This window comes from Colobus angolensis, unplaced genomic scaffold (assembly GCF_000951035.1).
Source record: "Colobus angolensis palliatus isolate OR3802 unplaced genomic scaffold, Cang.pa_1.0 Scaffold181, whole genome shotgun sequence".
NCBI classification, from domain to species: Eukaryota; Metazoa; Chordata; class Mammalia; order Primates; family Cercopithecidae; genus Colobus; species Colobus angolensis.
The window spans coordinates 5,518,161-5,525,574 of NW_012114944.1; the positions used below are offsets into that span (position 1 = coordinate 5,518,161).

General features: G+C 39.0%; 1 long non-coding RNA gene across 1 annotated transcript in view; it reads right to left on the reverse strand.

Moving 5' to 3' along the window:
• LOC105509961 overlaps nucleotides 1-7,177 on the reverse strand; it is a 9,574-nt gene extending 2,397 nt beyond the window's left edge. The window contains exon 1 of the long non-coding RNA XR_001001501.1: nucleotides 7,054-7,177. This is a non-coding gene — a long non-coding RNA (uncharacterized LOC105509961). The remainder of the gene's footprint in view (nucleotides 1-7,053) is intronic.
• Nucleotides 7,178-7,414: the final 237 nt, after the last annotated feature.

Consider the following 7,414-nt stretch of genomic DNA (forward strand, 5'->3'; position numbering starts at 1 on the left):
TTCACTATGTTAGCCAGGATGGTCTCAATTTGGCCTCCCAAAGTGCTGGGATTACAGCCTTGAGCCACCACGCCCGGCCTACTATACATTTCTTGATCTGATATTTGAAGCCATCCTCAAAACCAAGTCAAGGTGAGCTCCCTGAAGGCAGATAGCATTTCTTATTCAATATTGTATTTCTAGCATTGTCACAGGTCCAGTGACAGTGTAGGTGTCAACAGATGCTCAGAAACAACTCTTACACACAGGGACTCTCAATCAACCAAGAAAATTGGCAGAAACCTCTCCAGTCCTCTTTTCTCTATCTGTAAGGCCTTCCCCTGCCAGCCCTGCCAGTTAAATGCTGGCCAATTTCTTCAAAATCAATACTAATATCTTCATCACCAATAATAGCTACAGTAACATCACTTTGTATTTCTATTGTGTTCTACAGTTCACAAGTACAGACACAAAAAATCCAATTCTATTCTCATAATCAGCCTTGCTTTGTAGTCAGGGCAGGGATCATGGTCCCAGCTCCACAATGCAGAAACCACATCTTGTACAAGATCACATCCTTATTAAATGGGAGATGCCATTGCCTCCTGATTTCCATAACAGGTTGTGGTCTCTTTCTCTTCTTCAAACTCTTGTGGCATTCAGTTTGGCGTCTCTTATCAAAATAATTGATATATTCATTTTATATATTCCTTTATAGTTTATAAAAAAAATGGTTTCTCATCCAAAATTCCTATTTTTTTCATTTTTACAACTTCATTCAGAAAAAAATTAATCCTCACCTTACTAGGAGGACCCTGCTGCTTTCTCCGCTCTCTCTAAAAATATAAAAAGTGAAAGCTACTCAGTAGATTTCACCACTATCACTGCATTCATTTTATCATCTGCCAAGAACAATAGAAACTAACATTTTCAAGGTTCCTACTCTCTGGAAGGTTCTGGGATAATTTTTAAATAGCTAATACTGCTTTATTTTACTTCTTTGCTCTTAGACTGTTAAATTTCACACACACGCATGCACACGTACATGCACACACACGCACACACCCACACCCTGAAACAGTCCTAACCTGAAAATAAAGTATGTACTCTCCTTCTGTATGTACACTTTGACCAGTGGGGAAAGAGAAGAGGAGTAGGTGATGAAAAGGAGCTTAAATCCTTTCTAAAACTCTGCTACAGTGACTGATTTAAGAACCAAGTCTAGCTGCAGTCCATCAGAGGGATCCAGAATGTGTTGACAAGAGCTGCCAGTTAGGGGAATTTCTGGTGACGACATCCTCAGGTAGGAAAAGACTCCAGCAGAGAGATTTTGATAAGGAGACTCTTCATCTTTCACCTTGGATCTGAGTGAGAGCTCCAAGCCAGAAGAAGGTTGGAGAACAGAACCAAAGTGGAAGCCACCACCAGAAATCTTTTGGGTTTGAGGACTGGTAAGTCCCTGTGCTAAGATGCAGCACTACACAACTCCAGGGGGCACTCTTCGCATGGCCCATACTGTGCACATGACCTTGGAGTTACGCAACATGGGGTCCTCCTCATGGTATCTGGCCCTGTCCTCCCATACCACTGACTGCATGTCACAGGGGACATCCATGTCAAGACCCTCAAGGGAACTGGAAACTTTCAAGCTTTCATTACTCATTTAATGACTTGGTGCTTGGCGTTTTGATTTCAGTTCACTTTATGGCTTCCTTGAATAAGATTTTAAAGATGTCTATGATGGGGAGCACCAGGATTCTCTAGACATGCTAAGCAGGAACTCAAAAAGGTGAGTATCATGCCAATTGTGTGATTCCTCCCATAGCATAACTCAGGATCCTGATGGCAAAGATTTCTCTGGAAAAAAGGTCAACTTCACCCAGACTGTGTGGCCTACATTTTTTTAGCTATGTTTTTCTGTGAAAAGCATTACCTTTTGAGAAAAGCAAATTAGAAATTATTCTAATTTATATATGGGGCCCAGCAACAATTTCCCATCCACCCTTCAGGTCTGTAGTTCCTAAAACTGTACTTTAGAATTCCTTACAGAAAATGTATTGATACCTGGTTTCTACTCCAGGACAAGTCAGTCAAGATCTCTGAAGGTGGGCCCCAGGCAACTAAATTTTTTTTTTTTTTTTTTTTTTTAGACGAAGTCTCACACTGTCGCCTAGGCTGGAGTGCAGTGGTGCAATCTCTGCTCACTGCAACCTCTGCCTCCCAGGTTCAAGCGATTCTCCTGCCTGAGCCTCTGGAGTAGCTGGGATTACAGGTGCCCGCCAGCATGCCCAGCTAATTTTTTGTATTTTTAGTAGAGATGGGATTTCACTACGTTGGCCAGGCTGGTTTCAAACTTCTGACCTCGTGATCCTCCCGCCTCAGCCTCCCAAAGTGCTGGGAGCAACTACCTCTTTTAAAAAGTGTCTAAGTGATTCGCTGTGTTGTCAGGGTGGTGAACCTGTGCCTTGGGTAGTTTTTTAATTCTTCCTCTAATCTCAGTCTCAGTGATAAATTGAGCTTCAGAAGGTTTGCTTAGCTGGAGAAACTCTGTTATGAAACTGGAGAGGACATCAATGAGATCACAAAGGCAATGAGACGAACAGGTCATTTAAAACAAATATTTATCAAGTGCCACATTCCTGGTCATGTACCAGGTGCTGGGAACACAAAATAATTATGACAAAGTCCCTGCCCTCAAAAAGTTTCTGCTCGAGCTGGAAAGACAGGTATGTGAATTACTATAACACAGAGCAAAATTAAATCAAGCTATTATGGGAGCACAGGCTGGGGAAAGAAATAAGGGAAGGTTTTGGAGGAGAAAATACATTTGAGGTAGGTCTTCAAGCAGGGATAACGTTCTGATCAATGGAAAAGAGGCAGAAGGCATTCCAAAGAGGTACGGCTTGAACAAACGCATAGAGGCAAGAAAGTGGATGGGATATTGAGGAATTATGGGAACCTGGTTCAGAAAATAGTAGCCTATGAGGCTGGAGGTTTTTATTGTTTAATTATTACTTTTAAAATTTTCTGTAGAGATGGGGTCTCATGTCACCCAGACTGGTCTCAAACTCCTGCCTCAGCTTCCCAAAGTGCTTGGGTTACAGACGTGAGCCACTGCACCTGGTGAGGCTGGAGATTGAAATTTAAATGTGAAGCCAGGCACATTGGTGCTATGATTGCACCTGTGAATAGCCACTGTACTCCAGCCTGGACAATATAGCGAGACCCTGTCTCTTAAAATGTTTTTGAAATTAAAAAAAAATTGGTGGAAGGCCTCAGAAGCCCCCATAAGTAATCTGTAGGTGTTACGAGTTTGTGAGTCTGTATCTATATGGTATATGTCTTAGATGAAGAGAACACAACAAAGATTAAAAACCAAATCCTGCCATGATAATATCTGAAACAAATAGAAACATGATCAATATGAACTTTGATAAATACATCTGAGGTAGTTACTCATCCTGTTTTTGGGCAGCCTTCTCTGTTTTTATGCTTTAGCACTTGTAGGTGCTAACCATGAGGCAGAAAGCTGCGCAGACAAGTCACTTAAATTATTTATCCTAAATCAAGTTGTGTTTAAGAGTCTTCTCTTGTTACTCCCACTACTCTGAGGGAGCTGGACACACCACTGTTGCATTTTTTTTCTGTGCCTTTTACATATGTTCTCTCTGTTGAGAATGCCATTTCTTCCTTCTGTGATAATGACCATGTACTGACTAAACTCTTAAGTTGCCAGTTCTGTGTGTCTTTCTATAGCATTTTTGTAGGGACAGCTAATCTAAGTTATTAATTACACTGTATTTAGTAACACGTCTGTCTTCCCCATCAGACTGTGAACCCCTGGAAGACAGAAACAGGATCTTTTTAAACTTTCAGTCACCAGGACTCAGCACAGTGGCTGACATGTTAGTGTTGCAGACTGAGTGAATGAATGAGAAAGCACTTACCAGATGTTGGAAAGATTTAAACTTATCAATTATGTCCTTTAATGTTTAGGTACTGGGACTCAGGAAAATTTTTTCCATATTTAAAACCATTTGCTCAGGTTCAAAACACTTCTCTTCTGAAGTGTACACTTATATAAGCAAAATGACAGCTGCTGAACCTATCAATTTATTTCCATGAAACAAGCAACATTTCTCTCTTTAGTACTAATCTGCCAAGGAAATATTAAAGTTAATGTATCTTTGGCTAGAAATATAAGTATTACTCAAAAAGCTCCTGAAAACAACTGAAGCCTACAAAAGGGGAAAAAAATCCCCTAAGGGATATGACAATAGAATTTCGGGCTTCCTGGGATAAGAGGAGAGAGGGTGGTACTCTTTGTGAATTTTGATGATTTACAGTTTCTTAAATGTATTCCACTACTTGGGGGATTAAAAGGTTTACTGGTGAGAGTGTCAATTGTCAAAGGACTAAGGATAGATTCTTTAATCCTGTAAAAGAGAGCTCCAACAACTTCTCCAACAGGAATCTTGAAATATTTGTTATCTCAGTAATAATTTTGCCCTATTGTTATACTTCCTTGGTTCTTCAACAATCCTGTTACCTCTGCAAGAAATAACATGTTTAAGGAAATTAATTTTTGCACAGTTGCTCCCGAACTCTATCTGTAAGGCACCTTGTCTATTATGCTGTGCATTTGTATTGGTTTTTGCCTCATGTATTTTGATGCTCTGTTGTTAGGTGTGTACACATTAAGGATTGTTTTGTCCTCTCGGAGAATTGAACCATTTGTCATTAGGTAATGTGCTCTTGTTCATCCCCGATAATTTTCCTTGTTCTGAAGTCTGCATTGACTGCAATTAATAGAGCGACTCCAGCTTTCTTTTGAATAGTGTTAGCATATATTAGGGGTTGAATTGTATCCCCTCCCCCAAATTTTTATTGTTGAAGTTCTAACTCCCAATACCTCAGAATGTGACTTGTATATTTGGACACAGGGTCTTTAAACAGGTATAAAATTAAAATAAGTTGGTAAGAATGGGCCCTAATCCGCTATGATTAGTGTCCTTATATGAAGAGGAAATTTGGACACAGACACGAACAGAGGGAAGTCTATATTCTTCTCAAGAGGGAGAAGATAAATCTACAAGCCAAGGAGAGAGGCTAAGAACAGATCCTCCTCTCATGATCTTCAGAAAACAATAATTCTGCCAACACCTTGATCTCAGACTTCTAACTTCCAGATTGTGAGAACATAAATTTCCCTTGTTTAAGCCACCAATTTCTAGAACTTTGTTATGGAAGCCCTAGCTAATGAATACAGCACGGTCTCTCTTCCTCCATTCCATTACTTTTAACCTACTTGTGTCCTTATAGAGTGAGTTTCTTGTAGACAACATATGGACCTTGTTTTTTATTGACTGACAATCACACTCACAAAAAATTGACATATTTGGACAATTCACACTTAAAGTGGCTATTGACGTATTTGGTTTAATATCTACATGTTCCTAATGTTTTCTACTCATTGCATTTGCTTTTTGTTTATTTTTGCTCCCTCTTCTTTTCTATCTTCTTTGGCATATCAATTACACTTCTTTTTGAATTTTTTTAAGTAGTTGTCCTAGAGTTTCCAATATACACTCACAACTGATCTAAGTCCACTTTCAAGTAATACAATGCCACTCTAGAGACAGTGCAGTTACCTTATTCCCAATTCCTCATTCCCATCCCTTAAAGCATTTATGCCATTCATTTGACTTACCCATAAGCTATCATCACCCAATATATTGTTACTGTTATTACTTTAAACAGACAGCTGAAAGGTTTAAAGCACTAGAGGGACAACAGGACACATACCAAATTACTGTACTAAAATGTAGACTGATGGGTCAAAAAAACACAGAAAGTCTGCATTATAAGGTAGTCATTTGGAGGAAGGAGGCATTAAATCTAGAAATTCTAGAAATATTAGGAGAGGCCGTATTTGGTAAGAACATGGAAAGATGAGTAGGATTTGGACTTGCATAGAGGGGAGAGCAACTGGTAGAGAATATCCCAGGTGGAAGGCATGGGATAGGATTGGGGAAAGGACTGGGATTAAAAAACACTGAGAATTTCAAGTTGGTTAGAACTTAAGATGTGTGATGGAGAGTAATTGGAAATAAAGTTAGAAAATAAGGTTGGGCTCATGTGGAATTTCTATTAACTTTCATGTTTGTATATCTATCATGTAATATTAATTGACATTAATAATAATAATAATAACTAAGGTACTACAAAATCCAAGGTGCCTTGTAAACTGCTAAGGTAAAAAATAACATTTAATATAATTTTAATGCTGTTTGTTTGTAGTGTTCTCATTGTAAGTATAGTGTAAAGTTTCATTTTTGAGGAGGAGTTAGGATGGTAAGGCATGTGAATAAGAGGAATTAAAGTCAGTGAACAAAGCAAAAATTACATAGTCAAAATTACCCTTGAAAATTCTTTAAATTGCCCAAAAGGTTCATTAAGCATGACTTTATAAATACTATTTTATGCAATAATTCTTAGGCATACTAAGTTGTGAGAATAACTAACTAAACTAGCTAATCTAAAGAACAAAAAGGGAAGAGGGAAAAAGGGAATGAAATTTACAAGCAGATGTCTGGGCATTTAAGCCACTCCATACATAAAATGATTATCAAATTCCTCTGTAGTGAATGGGAAAGTGTTTACTCATTTGGGTTTGCTATAAAGCCTCTTTAACCTTACTATATATATGAACAGACTGTTCGGTGATGGTGTGTGTGGTGGCAGAGGACAATAAAGCAGACAGTGGTGAGGTTTAAGTACTAAAGTCAGTGGATTCATTATATATGTATGTTTAAATTGATATCATAAGATAGTAGAAACATGGGTTTTTGTGTCTACAATAGTTAGAATTATCTAGATTGAAAGTAGAAGCTCATTTGAGCTAGTTAAAACAATTAAAGAAAAATGAGGGATAGATTGGAGGGAGGTGGAGTCAGATGGCTGAATAAGACACCTTCAATGAACATCTCCCCTCCAGGAATAGCAAATTGAAAAACTATCCATACAAGAAAGTTCCTTTGTAAGAACCAAAAATTAGGTGAGTGATCACAGTACTTGGTTTAAACAGCTTATCAAGGAAAGGCACTGAAGAGGGTAGGAAAGACGGTCTTGAATTGCTACCACCACCCCTCCTTCATCCTCCAGCAGCAGCCGTGGTGAGGAGAGAGAATCTGTATGCGTGAGGGAGGAAGAGCACAGTGATTGTGAGACTTTGCATTGGAATTCAGTGCAGCCTGTCACAGCAGAAAACAACACAAGAAAGAATTTAGCTGGTGCTCACAGATGAAGCATTTAGACCAGCCCTAGCCAGAGGGGGATCACCCATCCCAATAGTCAGAACCTGAGTTCCAGCAAGCAACATGACCATGGGCTAAAGTGCTCTAGGACCCTAAATAAACTTGAAAGGCAGTCTAAA